At 37.8% G+C, this 19,242-nt stretch overlaps 1 protein-coding gene across 3 annotated transcripts in view; it reads right to left on the bottom strand.

Annotated features, from left to right (window-relative positions):
- Nucleotides 1-19,242, bottom strand: part of MAP3K13 (mitogen-activated protein kinase kinase kinase 13) — a 152,795-nt gene that overhangs the window by 56,161 nt on the left and 77,392 nt on the right. Inside the window, exon 3 of one of the 3 annotated variants that reach the window (XM_064493468.1) lies at nt 10,048-10,094. The exons of the other annotated variants lie outside the window; for them this stretch is intronic. The gene's annotated coding sequence lies outside the window, so the exon portion shown is untranslated. The remainder of the gene's footprint in view (nt 1-10,047; nt 10,095-19,242) is intronic. 3 annotated transcript variants of the gene reach the window in all.

The following is a 19,242-nucleotide window of genomic DNA, read 5'->3' as shown; positions in this document are numbered from 1 at the left end:
AAATTTCTCTTTAACATTGTTTTTGCTCATCCAAGCAGTCCTAAGTTTTAATTTTTTAAAATAATGCTTCAGTCAAGATGATACTCTAGAAAATGTAGGATAGGACATTCTGAGCTTTACCAAGAATAGAAATTTGAAATTGGCAAAAATCAATCATTTTTCACCTGTCTCATGCCACTGTTTTGGAATGTGAATTTGACCTTGTGCTAGAGAGTAATCCAAACCCATCATTTAATTATTCATTGGTGTACTTTCCACTTCTACGCCCATTATATAGCTAAAATTTGCAAACTACTAAAAGATCCTTGATAAGTCCCAACTGTCCAAGATGACGATGGCAAGGAAGAACATCAATAAATATTAAATATTTATTCTAAGTGTTAGAAAATAATAAATGTACAAAATAGTTCCAATGGAAAGAAAAATAAAGGCAGAATAATACACTATTTGTGATTGTAAACAGTCAGTATGCAGTGCCTCAAAACAAAGATTAATATTACAGAGGATGGAATTTATAGACATACTTAGAAGCCTCCCTTCAGAAATTATAATTTGAACTCATTAATGCACACATATTTTCAATCATAGATTCTTAGAAAGTTGTGTATGAGTCAATTTATATGAAATCCATTTACAGAAAAGACATAACGATAAAGAAAACAGAAACCAGACCAGTGGTTAACAGGGGAAGGATGGAGGGAGAGGGGACCTACTTGAGCTTTTCTTCCCCTTAATTCCAATACTCAGATCTGCAAAAGGCATTCTGAAGGCAGAATCCCAGAGCTGTCCTGAGCAATGGCAGAATTCCCAGAACACACCAGTAGCCTTCCAACAGGCTCCTTGGAAACTATCAGTGCTCTAAGGACACTGATACTTTTCCTGACACTTACTAGGATGCCTGGGACAAAGTCCATTTAGTTGTGTAAATTGTGGCAAGTTTTGTTAAAATGCAATCACATTGCTTTAGAGTTATAACTTTCCATTTATGCATATATTAGAATTGATTTGGTATTTAGAATCCTGTAAAATCCTTTGAGACAGGGGTATCTCTGAGTCTTTCTAAATGAAAGTTAATAAATATGAGTTGATAGAATAAAATGAGTTAAGAGTTTAGCTCAGTAAAGGTTACATGGCCTTAGAATCTAAAAGCCATCCCTAGAGTCTCCTACCCCAGAATTGGTGTTGATTAAAGGTTGAGGTAAAGCTCCAGGGTTGGGTGGCAGAAAATGGTGAAGGAAGGAGACATTAGTTATATCCTGAGGGTTCACAGACAAACACATAATCACCTCATGAATCCTTTTCCTTACTTACTGAGGCAAATCAAAGTTTCCTTCTCATTAAATCCTTTCTGTTTCTATTGTCCTTTCATGATTTTTTTTCCCTTTCTAGCCATGCTTCCAATATTAATTTTTAAACTTCATTTTACTGGATAGAAATTTTGTGGGCATATACCTCACATCTCTGGGATGATCCCACCCCACTCTATAATTTCCAACTTTCATTTGAAGAATTTTTCCAGAGCCCATAAAAACAACTAGTTTCATTAGTGAGAATTGATTTTGCAATGCGACATCAATTCAACCTCACTAAGACTGAAATGAAGAGAGTAGCCAAATCTAAAATATGAAAATAAATAAACAAACACCTATGTGGAATCATAGAATCCTTATACTGAGTCTACTAAATGGCCTTCTCATAATCACTGAAATAACAACGGGGCTAGGATGGTCCACCAGTTATACCAGTGCTTGGAAATTAACCTACATACAATACTTTGGACAATCCAGGTTTTTGGATTAGTGGCGTATTCTGTTAGCCTACACGTGTCTAATCCCATGGGACAAAACCAAAGACAAGACTGGCTGTGGTCACAGAGAAACTTAAAGAAGAGTCTGATTATTTTTTAACCCTAGTAGATTCAGGTTCTGATTCTGATTTATTTTTTTTCTCTCTCTCCTTACTTACAACCTAGGCAGAATCAAGAGAAGAGACTCAAATTTCACAATAGCTAGGATTTAGTTTGAGAGTCAAAGTGGAGGAATAAGAATGTATTAGGAGGGAGAGATAAATTAGGAGTATGGGATTAACAGATACACATCACTATATATAAAATAAACAAGGATCTACTGTATAGCACAGGGAAATACAATCAATGTCTCATAATAATTTATAATGGAAAAGAATCTGAAAAAATACATCTATAACTGAATCACTTTGTTGTATACCTGAAACTAACACAATATTGTAAATCAACTATATGTCAATAAAAAATAAAAATAAAAAAGAATATATCCTGAAAATCACTGTATGTCATCTCATAGAGATTTTCTTTATTCTTTTGTACATGTTTCAATTCGATTAAATATGATTCACTGTTTTATTTGGGCTTTAAAAATGTATTTATCATACTCCTAAACAGGCCTGCCATGTTACTGGCTTTATTTTGAGCCTTTTCTCAACATGGCAGTATAATTTAATTAAGGGAAGGCGCTACAAAAAGAAAAGTTGAGAACTAAATTGCAGGCTAGGGATGGCTAAATTGAGAGTCAAGTGGTACCCCAGGCTTCCTGTTTTTCTGACTTCAAAATGTTTTAGGTAATTTTTCCTGACAACTCTGGGGCTCTCCAGTCTTTTTTAACTTTTCTATTACTGGACTCTCACTACTCTTTCCCTCAGAGTCACTACATTATACAATTCTAAGGGGCTTCATTCCCAACGACAGCCCAGTTTTTAAGATTTCTCTTCCCACAAATGATTCTTAAAGTAGAAACTATTTCTAATAAGATCAACTGATTATTTCACTTCAGGGAATTACAACCAAGTACCTTAAATACACGAGATAACACTGTAAGGGAACTAGAGTTATCCTTCCAATTCACTCATTGCTATGGTCTGAATATGTCCCCAAATTCATATACCAAAATCCTAAAAAGTGATGGCATTAGTAGGTAGAGCCTCTGGGAGGTGCTCAGGTCACTAGGGTGGAGTCCTTATGAATGAGATTAGTGCCCTTATAAAAGAGGCTCCAGAGAGCTCCCTTGCCCTTTAACCATGTGAGAATAAAATGAGAAGTCTGTGACCCAGAAGATGGCCCTCATCCAACCATGCTGGCACCTAATCTCAGGCTTCCAGCCTCTAGAATTGTGAGAAATAAATTTCTCTTGGTTCGTAAACCACCCAGTCTGTGGTATTTTGTTATAGCAACCAGAATAGATTAAGACACTTAGTAAACATGCACTGAGCATGTACCAGACATTGGGTTACCATGCCATGGATGATGGAATAGAGACAGTTTAAACAGTCCCGCCCTCAAGAAGTATACAACCTAGTGTGCCAGACAGGCAAGTAAACAGGTAACCAGAAAGCAAGGCAGAATTAAGAAAGGCCTCAAGAGCTGCGTGAGCCATGACACAGCAGCAGGTGGAATGACTAACTCAAGCACCAAAGTGGGACCTTGAAGAGTAAGAGTCATACCAGTGGGAAAAGAGTGGGGGGTGGGAGAGGCAGAAGTGCTACTTGGAAAAAAGCAGACATTCTTATCAAAGAGAATTTCATAAAGAAAGGAATGGAAGGTAAGAAAACAAATGGCTTTTTCCAGGAATGGCAAGCAGTTTGGAATAGTTGGAGCAAAAGGTGCATGGAGGGCAGTGACAAGAATAGCTCTAACTATAAGGTGGTGCCACATCATGAAAAGTTTTGAATTCTTGGCTAACTAGTCTCTTTTCACTGATCAGAAGAATTTGGCTTCTTAAAAACCGTTATTCATTACCCCCGCAATGATCAGAAAACTTTTGTTCAAGACCACACTAACTAGAATGAGCAAACTATATAGTTTCTGGAGTCATGCTATCACATTAAATAATGTGCGTATATCTTATTAGCAAAATAGCATTGTTTGGGGGACATAAAACTGAGACAGACTTCTCCTTAAGTCATTCCCTGGCACAAACCCATTTTTTTCAGAGCCAATTCTAGAAATCTAACAGTAGACAGGAAGGTATAAACATGCTGGCCTTTGAGCAAAAAGGGTCATACCACAGGAAATCAACATACTGAGATGTATTGAGAATATTATCTAAGGGCTTAGGACAATTATATATATTGCTAACAGAACTGGCTATGAAATTTTCAGAGCTAGTACAAAATGAAAATGAAACACCCTTTGTTCAAGAATCAACTTTTAAGAATCTCAAGATAGATAACACAATTACACTATACTTCAATTAAAACTGAGGTATAGTATAAAACTGACTATACTTCAATTAAAAAAAAATTAGAAAAAAGAAGAGTGAAAATACCATGAGAATATAATGGAGAGGGCATGTGCATGAAAATATGGAATCCATTCTCATTTTCCATATTAATAAGAAAAATTAATTTACTTAAGACCCTGAAATACTTTCAAGTGAATAAAATGGTACAGTATAAATCTTAGATAGTTAATATTGCTTGTCATTTTGAATTTTTACTCTAATTTAACATTTCACAAAAATTATGTATATTTGTAAACCGAGTTAAAAGAGCTCTGATGGACAGAATAAAATCAGAATTAAAGAAAATCCCCTCTTCCCCTCTCCCCTCAAAAAGAATTTTAAGATAGAGACAGAAGAACATTAAACCAAGATCAGGGCCCTGAGTAAATGCCCCGATTACACACCCATGAAGCTGGCCTGACTGCCAACTCTAACTTTTAATGACAATCCAATTAGTTTCCACAGCCTGATACGTGTATAACAGCTCTCAAGTTCAAGTGTGAACTTTTGGCACCAATTTACGCCCCATCTCCACCAGTGCACGTTCCTCTCCACCTTCCCGGGCAATGATGACTACCAGAGAGCTGTTCTTGGAGCTGTGCTAACTCCTTCACCTGTTCTTATAATGTTGTTCTTCTGCTCACTGAAAACTCAGGCTTTCTCCCCTTAACCTTTTGTGTTGAAAACTTCCCTTCTTCATAAAGTGTTCAGTAACAGGAGGTAAGATAATATGCTCCCAACCACATCCAGCATTTCAGCTTAAGTTAATGCACTGTTTAGGCTCCTATTCACGCAGAGTGTAAGCACAGCTGCTACTGCTGCTGCTAATACCGATGATGTGGCTGAGAGCCCAGGCACAGTGCTGGGCACTTCACAGTCCTGAAAATGGATCAGTGGACGACCCCACTGCTATCTGATTTCCCTGTCCTTTGCATTTTAGTCCTATTCCTCAGTATACTAACACTCTCCCCGAAGGAAAAGCAGAGGAAAGTGGGGGAAGAAAACACAGGTCAGACAATTTTGGTACTTGTTAATAGGGCTGGTAAGAAAAAATTGTTAATGACTTTAAAAATTTTTAAACTATCACTTAATTACAGCTTCTATATTATCTACATTTCATTTATTCTCCCTGATTGATGTTCAATGGATAAACTCGAACATTAGGTTTAAGTGCAATCAATAAGTTGGCTACCTTAGGCAATAAAATCAGAGAAGACACCATGTCTTTCTGAATTGCATTAATTTAATATACATAACTTTAGCTGTCAATAGAAAAAAATGAAATAGATCTTTTACTGTAGCTGTGAATTCTACTCAACCAGTTGATATGTACAGTATGCTGAGCCTTGTGCTTCATGCTATATTAAGAAGGTTCAAGTTTTCATGTTATTAGTGTACTACTATCATTGAAGAACTTCAGACAAGACCCTCCTGTGGTCCTGAACCTGAATCTGGATTAGAGTGTCTGAGTGGGGTTAATTTGTTTAGACTTCACCAATTTTAGAACAGCAGCAGATCTAAAGTCAGATTTCTCAACAGATTCGAATTAAACTCTTTGGATTAGATTACTCCTATTTGCTTTAGCTAGACAGGAATGATTTCAGTCCACTAACAATTTCCAAAGCCCTGTATATGTAGCTGAAGTTTGGCACACAGTTTATCTTTTTCTCCATTTTGCCTTTTTATTTTTGATTTGAGAAGACTGTATACCCCCATCCTGTGAATATGAAGGAGGGAGGTTTTCTTTTTTACATGCATAAGATCTATCTAGTACCTCAGGACATTTTGTCTCCTGAGCCACAGCTTAACAGCATTAGCAAAAGCAGTTCAGCCAGAGGGGAATTGAACAGCAGCTGAGTCAGTCTAATAATTTACACTGGGGAAAGCCCTTGGAATTCAGAGGCACATTGCCCAGCTGGAGAGACAAATCTAATCTCTGCTAATGATGTTCCTCCCTCTCTTTCCTATCAGGGCTGGGCTTTTTACACATGCGCACATAATTACATATGCACACTCGGAGTCTAGTGAAGCCAAACAACACAGCTCTTAGGATTAAATTACACAGTAAGACTTCCAGGCGTCATCTGGCCTCAACATCCTGTCTAATAAATGCTGTTCCGTGGTTCACACTGTGGAGCTGTTAAAGATCTTACGAGTTCAAAAACACATTATAGCTACATTCTAAAATTCAAAAGTTATAGTAGTATGGTGATATTATATTATAAAAAGTGATATATAATATTATTTGAGACTGAATATAGTAAGTTTGACTTCTTAAATTGACAAATAAATATATATTAGGAGACAGACACATGGACTTTGTTCTAGAAAGGACTTGAGGCTGTTGACAAAAATGCACACAGAACAGTAGGTAAACAGGTAAAGGGAAAATGAGAATAAAAAGTTAAAAAAAATCCCAAGGCAAAAACCATCAGACAAAAATAATTTGTATACTAACAACTGTTATAGATGGTTCACAAATTTGAACCAGAGCTGTCTGTGGATCAAAGTAAGGAGAAACACAATTATCCAAGTAAGAAAAACATACCAACCGTCCAGGAGAAGCAGTTTTACACTACCTAGGCCTGAGAGGCCTTTGTTCCACTGATCCTCACAAGATGATAAAATAGCCTCAACAACACTCTCAAAGCAAATACAGCAGCATTTCTTGGACAGTTTTTAGAGCACAACAGGGTAAGATTCCCAAGTATTCTGGAAAAGCAATACTCACAGTAAGAGATTCCAAGAAAACAGCTGAAAGTCTGATTTAATCCAGAAGGACATGGACTACATCTCCTTCGGGAAATATTCCCTGACCATTATTTATCACACTCAAGCTTTCAAAAAAATTGAGTAGCTAAGAATTATAGGTTCTATTCTCTGTCAAAAACCTGGAATGCAAACATTCTGGGTTTTCATATAAGGGGTAGACCCATAAGCTTTAAGAATCAACCAAGAAGAAGAAAGAGTTGACAACTCCCTATGAAAATTCAGGAATCTGACCACCGAATTTGTGCCTCAAAACCACATTTCCACAGGGAAGTGGACCAAGAAAAATAAACCTGACCATGCGCTTGTTTATTTTTTATTGTAATGCATAATGTTCTTCCCATCTTGATGAAACTTTACTTTTCCCAATATTTTTATAACTATTTTTATACAGAGCCCTTTGCATATAGCATCAATTATTTTAAAAAGGAAGCAACTTAATAGTTAATACCTCTGCCGCCTTACTGAAGTTGAGTGGGGAGCGGTGGGATAGTGAGTCACCATCTGGGGCTATAAATTATAATCCTGCTCCGTGGTAATGGACGGAGGGCTGATCCATGCAGCTCCCCGAGGAGCAGCCATCTATCAGTGCAGCCATCCAGAGAAGGGACTGGGGGACAGGGCAGCTCTGAGCCGAGACAAGGGACTCTGCTACGGCGGAGGGACACAGTGCGGTCAGATTTTCAGCTCTGTCTCAAGCAACCTTCAGACAACACCACCTCCAACCCCCATACCAAATTTCTGAAATAAGAAAATTATAGGGAAAATTCTCACACTTTAAATATTGGCAATTAGAGAATTCAGGATTTGAGAAACTCAGGGCCAAAAAAAGTCCTTAAATGAGAGAGAACAAACAGTAGGTTCCGACCTGCTTCATCTGTTTTTAATGAATTTAAAAATATGCCTCAAGAAGAAAAGGTGACATTATTTACCGCAAAATGAAAACTGAGACGTTAACCCAGCGACAAGCTACAGGATTTTGCACGCACGCGTGTATATAAACTAGCACCGCCCCCAAACCAAGCGCTCTGGTGGCTGATTATTTTCTTCCTCTTACTAAGGGCTTAGCTGCTTTGGACTATTTTCTCCAAATATGATAACTTCAAAGATGGTAGAAGCACGTCAAAAGAAATCAGAGGAAAGGAATAATCCTAATAAGCAGGGAAATAGTACAGAAAATCAAGTTTATAAAAAATAATCAGAAAATGACAAGTCAAAAAAAATTTTCAGGTAGGATACTTTTTGAGGCCTTACATTAAGCCTTAAAGGGCACCTGAGATCATTCTTAGAAAGAGAATACAAGCAACTGGGTTTTTGGTATGTTGCTTAAATACCTAAAGCTTAGACCTAAGCTTCTAAGGTATTCAAGGACCTTATTACAGACATTCTCACATCAGTTCTCACCACAGGCATCTGAGAAAGGCACTCATTAGATTTGCCACCAAAATCACAAAACTACACCATTTCTGTGAGGAAGGTGGTCACAAAAAACTCCCATTTCTGTGAGGAAGGTGGTCACACCTTAGACATTTTCTGTTCAGCTCATTCACTGAATCGACAAATGCTTTGTTAATCGCCTAGGGTGCTGGCTCTGTGTTAAGCGATAAGGACCATGCAAAGATGAACAAGACAGTACATGCTTGCTCCAGAGGGGCTTGCAATCTAACAGAGGACATACATGTAAACAAGTGATTAATATGTAGTATGGGAAGCTCTCTGAGAGAGATGGATACAAATTTTTGAAGTACAAAGAAGGGAAGATTGCTCTCCAGGATGAATTGGAAAGAGGTATACAGAATATGAGTCAGAGGAACAGGCATGCACAAAGACATGGACATGTGAAAGAAATCATGCTGTTAATTTGGGAAGAGGGAAAGATGTCAGCAGGGCTGATGGGAAGTGATCAGAGATGTAGAAGATAGGAATGGAAAAATAGGGTAGAGAATTTTTTTTTCTCTTATGGGCAAAGAAGCATGGAGAAGTGAAGGGAAGTGGCCTGATTAGATTTGAAAGATGATTCTGTTTAAGGGTAGAGGTTAGATGAATGGATGGAGGATGGGAAAAAGTTATGAGAGAGAGAGTGGAAAGAATCTGAGCGATACTGAGAAGGCAGAAGTGATAGACTCTAGTGACTGCTGGATGTGATGGTGAAAGAGGGTTTTCCACTGGGGCACATTAGAAACTACCACTGATCAGGTAGAAAATTCAGAATAAGTGTCAGCCAGGGAACTGCAATGAGGAGGTAATAAGCGAGGGTTTATATTTCACAGACTCTACCAGGCAAGGCAGTTGGAAACGGAATAAGGAAGTAGCTTAAACTGAAACTGGGACAAAGGGCTACAAATATTGTTGGAGAGACAAACACGAGGGAAAAGTTTCATGTAATTATTACAGTCAGGTCAGGAGAGGTATAAATTCTATGGACTTGCTTAGTCCTTAGCTCGTTGGTGAGTATTATCCCTTTCTCAAGGGTTATTTTATCATTGGCTTTTGTCTAACGTTCCTCCTGAATCCACCACATAGCTCCTTTCCCTCCCCCACACCTCACACCCATACACACATGACTAACCTCCTAGCCTCTCCTCAACTCAAGTATGTTCCTTTCTTCAAAATCCTCTGCCTTCCATGAGCCACTTTTATATTTTATTGAAGTATAGTCAGTTTACAAAGTTGTGTCAATTTCTGGTGTACAGCATAATGCTTCAATCATACATGAACATACATATATTCATTTTCATGAGACACTTTTGAGACCTCCACAAAAAAATCAGTGGTAGTTAAAGAATGTAACAGTAAACACAGATAACAAACTACTATCATTTAAGGCCAAATCTATTTTCTGATTAGCTATTTATACCTTTATTGTTTCATTCCTTTATTTAAACTTTAAGTCACCTGCACAGAACACTACTTCTGAGTTCTAACCATCATTAAAAATTAGGACTATCTAATATGGACATCACTGTTCTAAGGACTTTCAGAGCAGTTACTATTTCCATGAATATCAGAGTATATTTGCATTGACCTTGAGAACTCAGGCTCCCAGAGAAGACGATTCTGATTCCGCATGATCTGCAAGAGACAGGAAGGATGATTGCGAAAGTATAAGAAGGAAGTTTGTACTGCAATTCTACAAAACTTTCCTAGTGCATGCTAGGTGCTGTGCTTCTTAGAAGCCGTGTGGGGATATAAAGGTGTAACGAGGGCATCCTCTTTATCTTTTGGTATGCCTTATATATTTCATAATTTAAAAAAAAAAGGTCCCTACTCTTCAGTGCTTTAGCCCAGTAGGGAAGTTAGCCACAAACACAAATGAAAAGCCAGCCATGATGCATGCTATATAGGGGTTCAAAATACCGTGGGATAATAAATAATAGAGTAATCTTTCTGTTGCTGAGGAACAAGAGTCTGGTCATCTATCTTTATAAGGCTATGAGACTAAAAATTTGAAACTTGGGAATAAGATGTCTTTCTCGTTGATACATCTGATAAGCCTTAAATAAATATTTTTGAATCTACAACTGAAAAGACATTAGGGCTAGCCCATTGGATCTCAGGCCCCAAGCTGCTGCCAGGTCCTCTTTCTAAGGCTCTGGGTTATTTTTCAGAACAGATAGCACTGCTTGTCAGCGCCTGACACCGCCATTTCCAATGTTCCTTCCCCCAAGTCTGTCCGTATTGACCTCAAAAACCCTTTCAGAGTCTCTCAGCTTCTCCCATCTTAGCCAATCAGTGTTGTATCCTCCCCTTTACGACCACCCCCTTCCCCCCAACACAAAGGGCAAGGGGTGACCTTAAAGCTTCCAGTGTATAATTTCACAGGACACAAAGGTTGCAGATTCCGTTTAAGTGCAGTCCTTCCAGAAGGCAGGGAGAGGCCAGGCGACCTTTCAAAGTCCCCCGGCATATGGACAGGCTCTCATCCACATTGCCACTGGGACCAAAGCCTGACAGGAATATAAAAAAGCCACTGGCTCCAGGCCACTCCACAACCCTCATGTGAGGCAGGAAACTGTGTTTTTGTGTCTTTTTGATCATATGACTTCTTAGATGTAAGAACCAGACTGATGACTTCTTTTTCCCTCCTCTAAAAAGGAGAGGGGGAAAAAAAGAGCCCTGTTTAGCGCAGGGAGTTTCTCACACAATTAAAAGGACTTAGATTTTCTCCATAAAAATCAAAATAAGTTTACCCACAGTACAACACAAATATTTGCTATGCTAAAATATGCTGCATCTAAAGCATTTATACACTGCATAATAGCACTTAATACTACTCAGCTTTTATGACTTCAGTAATTTTGCAGTTTAATGATTTGGAAATAAGCTACCAGGAGTCAGGAGTCCCAGCTGTGTCATAAATTAGTTGTTTGGCCTTGGGCAAGTCACCTAAACTCTCTCGGCTTCAATTTCCTCGTCCGCAAACTGAAGGAATTGAACTAGAGTGGTCTCTAAGGTCCCTTCTAAGCAACTGAAAAAAGCAATCTGTGAATATAATGAATCAGAACAATCCAGTGATGGAAAGGATATCTCAAAACTGATTCTCTCTCCCCATCACTGGAAATGCTCAGTCTATGAGAAAAATTATAATATTCTTGCTTAGGTATGGAGGATTGAACCAAGTGACCTCTCCTGGGTCTTTCAAATGGGAAGCTTCTGTCATCTAATGAATTAGTTCTAAAGACCATAAAACAACCAGAGAATGAAATTAACTTAACAGGAAAGGGGGGGAGGGGAATGCCATCTTCTAGGTACAGTGAATGTTTGCTGTTACATTAACAGAGCAATGACAGGTATAGCAAGTCACTGTGTAGCTAATAGGGATTGTTTGTCTTGGGCCAGGTTGCTAGGTGGTGTAAATAACTCTGCAAATACAACACCTAGCAATGAAAAGGTCTAAATGCCTTCAGTTGCTCCAAAGTGAGCATATACGGTTTCATCACGTAGAGCCTTCTGATTGCCAGTCAGAAAAACTAAGGGAAGGAGGGAGGAGGATCACAATGGGCTCTCATTTGTTTGGGGGCAGACAGACACTTCTTGCACTGGTGTGCTCCACTGGTCCATGTTCACAGGGACATGTAACAAGCGAGTGGCAAATAATAACAATAGTCACTGCGTTATCTTACATTTTTATGTTGAGTTTCCAAAAACTATAACAAACCAAACCCAATTTAAGTTGTAATCCAGCAGTGTGATTCTGGAAACACATAGTGGTAAAGCTTAGTATACTGGGAAGAAAGAGAGAAAAGCAAAGTATCTGAAATAGGTGATAAACATAACAAGAAACAAAGATCTTACTAAAGAAATTTTTTTTTTTTACTAAAGAAATTATATTGAAAAAACTAAATTTAGACTGATGAAGAATTAGGCAAAAGAGCTAAATGCTTAATATAGCCCCTGTTCAAATAAAAGCAGATTTTGGTATGCGTTAAGCATGTGAAAGCTTTAAGCTTTAGAAGGAAAAAAAAAGCCAGTATCTGTTACGGCATCTATTATACTTATACTTTTTATATACTTTATCTCATTTAACTTTTATACCTTCATAGAGGTCAATATTATCATCATATTACAGATGAGAAAATTAAGGCTCAGAAAGGTTAAATAACTTGCCCAAGGTTACACAGTTAGTAGATTGCCTGTTTGGTCCATCTGATTTCAAACTTGGTCCTTATAGAAAGTCACTTCTCCTTAGAAAAAGTATATCTAAAATTTGCAGTTATATTTAGTTACTGGAACAGGAGAAGTTAAAAGCTAAAGAAATACATTTTCATTTTTCCTAATAACTGGTAAGCTGAAAATTTCATGAGATATTATAATTTAAATCACTCATCCTAGTGACATGAGCTTTAGAGTCAGAAGAATTGGGTCTGAATCCTAGAATCTTTACCCAAACAGCTACATGAACTGGGGTAAATCCTTGAACTCTTCAGGCCATAGTCCAAAACATTAATCTTTCATTCTACCTATTTATGAAATATAATTGCTGGCTATTATGCTAGTCATCCCAGGAACAGAAAGAAACACAAGACATGATTCTCTGTCCTTAAGAGTTATTTTCATTAAATCAGTTTAGTTAAATCAAAATCACTTTCTATATTTTTAATCTTCATCTTTCTTTTAGGCTTCTACTCCAAGCAAAGAGGTACATAGGGACAAGTGCCAGAAGGACATGGGATAAATGAAAAATTCTAACACTGACACTAAAGACACTATAGACACAGGACTACTAGGAATAATTATTCAAACCTTGTAGCCAGCTAGTCCTACCTTGCATCACATTGCTGTTCTCCTTTGTTATGGCCCAAGATGTAAATAACTCTGGTTTATATGCTCACCTCTGTATTTTTCTTTGCATTCTCTTCCCTGACCGCATTTCCCATGGTCCTCTCCCTACAAAACCCTCCCACTGCATCCTTCTGTTCCATCTTCAACAACTTGGCTGAATGTTCCTCAGTCTCTTTGAATGAAATGGTTACAGTTGACTTTTCTCTCTTCCTCCCTGCTCACCATCTCTACATCCAGTTAATCACCAAAATCCTGTGGGTATTTTCTTGTCAGGGAAAATTGTCAAAGACTTTGAAATGGGCAAGAAGACTATAAGGTATCCTTGCCTAGGGTATCACCCCCAATTTATGTGAGACTTTCCTTATTTTTGAGATATTTACAACTCTGAAAATTGCAGTACACATCTAGTAATGCAACTATTTCTTGTCCGTAGAAATGCAAATGAATTGTATCTGGTAATGCAACTGATTATTAATGCCCGGTGGGTATTGACTGGTTTTGCCCCTGATTGCAAAGCCATTTCAGCATTTCACCACTCCTTCTGCCTACATATAAGTGTGTTCCTTGAATTTCCTTTATTATATCCGTCTGGTTTCCTGATTAACTAATGAGGTAAACAATATCTTTAACATATATTCATTTTATATGTGTATGAATTGTTTTACCCTTTTAAAAAGTATCGTTTAACTTCTGAATATATTTGAATTTGTGTTCTCTCCATCACAATAACCCTTTCTAGCACAGGTCATCATCATTTTTGCTTAGATGATTTTAACAATCCTCTAATTTTACCCTTGTCTCTAGTCTCTCCATCTTATTCCATTCTCTCCATTGCCAGAGTGCTTTTTCTAGTGTGTAATTCTTTTTGGGGTGGGGAGGGGAGGGAGGTAATTAGGTTTATTTATTTATTTTAACGGAGGATTAAGCCCAAGACCTCATCCATGCTAAATACGGCCCTCTATCACTGAGCTACACCTTCCCCCTACCACTTCTAGCGTGTAATTCTGAACATACTACTCAACTTTGAAAATCTCTGGCTCCTAGAATAAAGTCCAACCCTCTTGGCATGATTTGCTTCTCTAGCCTCATGTTTGATACAGCCCTGCGAGCCACTAGCCAGACTCAATTCAGTTCTCTGAGTTTACTGCCTTCTCGCTTACCTCTGGAATTTAGCGCTCGCAGTCTGCTTTGTATTCTGTACACCTGCCTCCATCCAACTCTTGCTTGTTCTTTCGGGTTTAGGTCTGTTATCATTTCCTTCCAGAATCCCTCAAGTCTGGGTCGATGCTCCACTTATGTCCTCCTCTAGCAGCCTGTGTGTCTTCACTTTTTTACCCCTCCCCTAATAGCACATACTACTCTATTGTAGTTGCTCTTTAACCATCTCCTCTACTACTCCATAAGTTCTGTGAGGGCAGGTGCCATGACTTGGTTGTTCACCAATATATCCCCAGTGCAAGGCACATCAACCAGCACATAGGAGTCATTCAAGAATGTATTCTGAAAGCTGACTTCTCCGTATAGTCCCAGGATAATAACAAACTTTCCTGTACAAAGCCTTCTCAAGGACCATGACACCACCCCCACCCCCCATGAAAGGACAGGTTATGCTCAAATAGAAGGTACTTCAGTTTATTTGGGCTTTTAAAGTCAGAGACAAATACTTAACTCATCTGTTTGTTAAATGGTGAACAGTTCCATAAAATGGCCATTCCTAGAGGAGATGAAAGAGGGTTTTGTTTTACTTCCTCTGTGACAGAAAAAAATGGGGGGATGGGAACAGAAAAAAGCGTGAGAAAGGGAAAAGAAGACCAGAATCACAACAAATCACTAAGGTACATGTGATGGGTCCTAGCTATTGCTTGACCATTCTTCTTTTTTTTTTTAAGTCTCCTCTCAATTCTTACCCAAGCAGTATTATGAGTTACAGGAGAAATATTGAAAATAGTAGCTTTGTAATAAGGCACAGAAGCAGTACAATATAGGTTTATGATAATTTCCTTAAATCTTTCAGTATTTTACATTCTTTTTCTTCTTTGTTAACTGATATGTCTTTAGGCCCCATGTTTGATTTATTCTTAAACAAAACCCTGAATTTATTACTCCACCTTAGAAAGAAGGAAATTCTAACACATGCTACAACATGTGTAGAATGCTTAGCTGAAAGCTAAAAACTTTCACAAGAATAAAATCCTGTTCTGTATTTAGTAAGAATGAAAATGAAGTATTCTCTCACGATTGTCTACAAAAACTGCCACTTACACATCCTTTAAGAAAAATGTCATCTTCTCTATGAAATCTTACTCAGTTCCCAAGTAGGGAAGAAGTACAGTGGCAGAGAAGAGAGCTTGGACCCTAGAGCCAGACTATCTGAAACTGAATGCTGGTTCCACTGTGAGGAATTTACCATCTTTGTACTTTGGTTTCACCTGGAAATTAGGGACAATAACAGCATCTACCTCAGCAAGCTGCTGTGAGCTTAAATTAACTATGTAAAGCACAAGGTCTGGCACATGGTGAGCACAATATTGATACCAGCTATTGTTCTTGCCCCATCTTCACACTCACATCCTATACAAGGGTGCTCACAGAGTGCTCTGGGGACTCCTGGGGATCTCTGAGATCGGAAGGGGTCTGTGGCGTCAGAACTATTTTCATAACAATGAGACATCATTTTCCTTTTTGACTCATACTCTCACAATTCCATGAATTCTTACAGTGGAATTTCCCAGTGGCTACTCTATGCATTTGATATTACAACAGATTGAAAGCAGAAACTGAGATGGGAATCCAGCTATCATCTGCTAAGCCAGACATTAAAAGATTTGCAAAAATCTCTTCTCATAATGCCACTTTCCTCACAACAAAATGTTGGCAGTGTGGAAATTATAGTTACTTTTCATAAAAAAGTTATTTATGTGAATGTACAATGGTTTTTAAAAATAAATTAATTAGTATTAAATTTTTTCTCAGTTTTAATTTCTACTATGGTAAATATAGAAGCTACAATTCACATAAACAGAAACCCTTTGGCATCTCAATTTTTCTTTTTTGGCCCTGAGACCAAAAAGTTTGAGCATCACTGTTCTATTATATTATAGTGTATGTGTTAATCTCTGCAGGGAGACTGTGAGTATTTGTGGATGGGAATACTATTTTCCTTTCTTTTTTAAATTTCTCCAGGTATTGACTGACAGCCTTTTTTAATATGGCAGACAATCAGTGAAGAGAATGAAGCTAACATATAGTTATAACTACCATGTACTCAGGGCTTAGTGTATCTTAAACCCAGTGCTCAGCCTTTCATTTAACATCATTAGGTTCTAAAATTATCCCTATTACATACATGGGGGAAACTGAGAGATATTAAATAACTTAAAGACATAGACAGCTAATAAATGGAACTACCAGGACTCAACCCTCTGACTTGGAAGCCAAGCTCTTAGCCATGTCAAAAGAGTGAAAACATGTACAGAAAGTAGAAAAGCTATGATTAGGCAAGACAGATTATTTACTAAGCATGGTTCCAGTCGTATCTGTCAAGTAGCTAGTTTACCTCTACCAGAGATCTGTAATTCTGGATTTCTCTTGGATATTCACATTGTGACTTGGAACACTTTCTATTTGGTTTAACACAGAGAGCACACTCTCTTATACTAATGTTAATAAATCTTTTCTAAGAAGGCCAACCCCTCAACCAGAATGTATTGCCTCCGCCTCTCAAGGAGGTGAACAGGCGGTGCCTCTTAGTAGCTTTTGTCTCTGAAAGAACTACTAAGATACAGATTTTAAAGTATAACATTATAAATGCAATGTAACAATATTACAAAAATTTGAGAAATAAAGAAAAAATTACTCTTTCATCCTAACTCAAATTTTTTTTCACCCTAACTCAAAAATTTCCTTCCATTTTTCACTTGAAAAATTTTAAATGTAACTCTAATTGTACTGTACTTGAAACTCCATCTCCTGTTTCTTTTCTCATACCACTACATGGTAGATACTTTTCATATTGATTGCACGGATTTCATCACCGTCATTTTTAAAAGGCAGCATATATTTTATCAATTGGCTATTAACCATAGTTACTCTTGTTATTTGTGATAGTTAGATTCTATATAAGGTCACCAAGAACAATGCATTAGTGAATACGGAACCATTGCTTCTATGAGAAATACAGGGTTCGGTTACTGTGAGCGTTTGGACACATTTTCATCAACCGATCAATACACAGCCTTATTTTATGTGTGTCTCTACTTAATGACACTTTACTTGATATACATTGTTGATGCATTAACATTGAACTTACAGCCAAGAGCACAATAATTCATGCCTAAATGAAGCTGTTGTCACACACCATAGCCTTTATAGAAACACTTCAACACTATGCTTGGGGGCTCTTTTAAATAGTAAAATCACACAACAAAAAACACACGCAAAAAACAAGGTACTAAATCGACTTGGAGAAGAACACTTGATTACAGTATGAGTGCTGAAACAAGGTGGAGAGCGTTACCTCGTTCCACCTCAGCTGGGAGTGTGTACTTCACACAACTCAAATTGTTCACTACTCTGCACATGTCTGCAAGTGACCTTTTGTAAAAGAGCTGCAAGTGTTGATTTGGGGGTTAAAATAAATTTTAATGAGTAGTTGCATTCACAAATACAGAATCTGCAAATAATGAGTATCAACTGTATTTCCCTTTATTGAACAGGCTATTTCTTCTTCTATTTAAATAATGCAGTGATTAATATGTTTATGTATAAAACTTCTTCTTTTGGGAGTATTTCTTTAGGAGCTACAGGGATAGTTATAATTTTGACAGAGCCTACTCATGGCAGTAGTTCTTGGAGGAGCTCATGCCAATTCTTCAATCCTTGTTCCTCAGAGAGAGTGGTCCTAGGGCCAGCAGTATCAGCATGGGAGCTAATTAGAAATGCTGACAAAGTTACCCCAGATTAAGTGAATCAGAATCTGCTTTTAAACAAAATCCTCAGGTGATTCCCATGTGTATTCAAATTATGAGAAGCTCTGATATAAATCAAGGATTTTCAAACTTTACTACCCATCAGCATCTCCTAGCCAGCTGGTTAAAACAGATGCTTGACCCCACCCCCAGCATTTCTGATTCAGAACATCTGGGGAGTGGCCTGAGAATGTGCGATTCTTACATGTTCCCAGGTGATGCTGGTGCTCCTGGTCCGAGAACCACACTTTGAGAACCACTGTGTTAGCTGGAAGGTCTCTTGCAGGATTAATGCTTTTAAATTGCAAATGCATCTTATTTTTGAAAAAGGGAGGAAAAATATAATCAATTTATAGGTCATCAAAAAAAAAAAAATCCTTCTTACTTGTATAGGGCCAGCTTTGTGGAGGCACGTAAGCTAGCCAGGACGGTTAGACCTAGTCGTGGTTAGTGGGAGAGGCTAATGTGGATGGGTCAACTGAGAAACAGAAATAGAGGGAAAAAAAAGGTTTTTTTCTCTTGTTATTTAGGCACCCTCTATAAAAGGATCTACAGCTGAAGTATTTGCAAAAAGTCTTATTGAGCACATTTTCATAAACTGTATTTTATTAATTATACCCCTCAAAAAGAGAATCTGCTTGGGAAAAAGTGTCAAAGAAATATATATTTTTTTAACTTTTCAGTCACCTGTGGTGAAAAATAAAATATTTACAGCAGTGAAAGGAAAGGCCCCCAAACTTAGTTTTTTAGTCTTTGGGAAATCCTTGGCTATGACCACTCAAGAATGAACTGGAGATTTCTCTCAGAAGATAGAAGCCTCAAGACTACAGTTTCCTCACCCTAAATTTTCAAGTCCAGCCCAGTCAACTCAAACACATGACTATTCTCCAGCATAAAGACATTTTTAGGTACAAGCCATATGCACTTCGGGTAAATCACAATGACCATTTCATATTGCTCGTGAGCTTGGT

The sequence above is a fragment of the Camelus dromedarius genome, chromosome 2 (genome assembly GCF_036321535.1).
Source record: "Camelus dromedarius isolate mCamDro1 chromosome 2, mCamDro1.pat, whole genome shotgun sequence".
Classification (NCBI taxonomy): domain Eukaryota; kingdom Metazoa; phylum Chordata; class Mammalia; order Artiodactyla; family Camelidae; genus Camelus; species Camelus dromedarius.
This window is presented reverse-complemented; position numbering and strand designations above follow the sequence as displayed.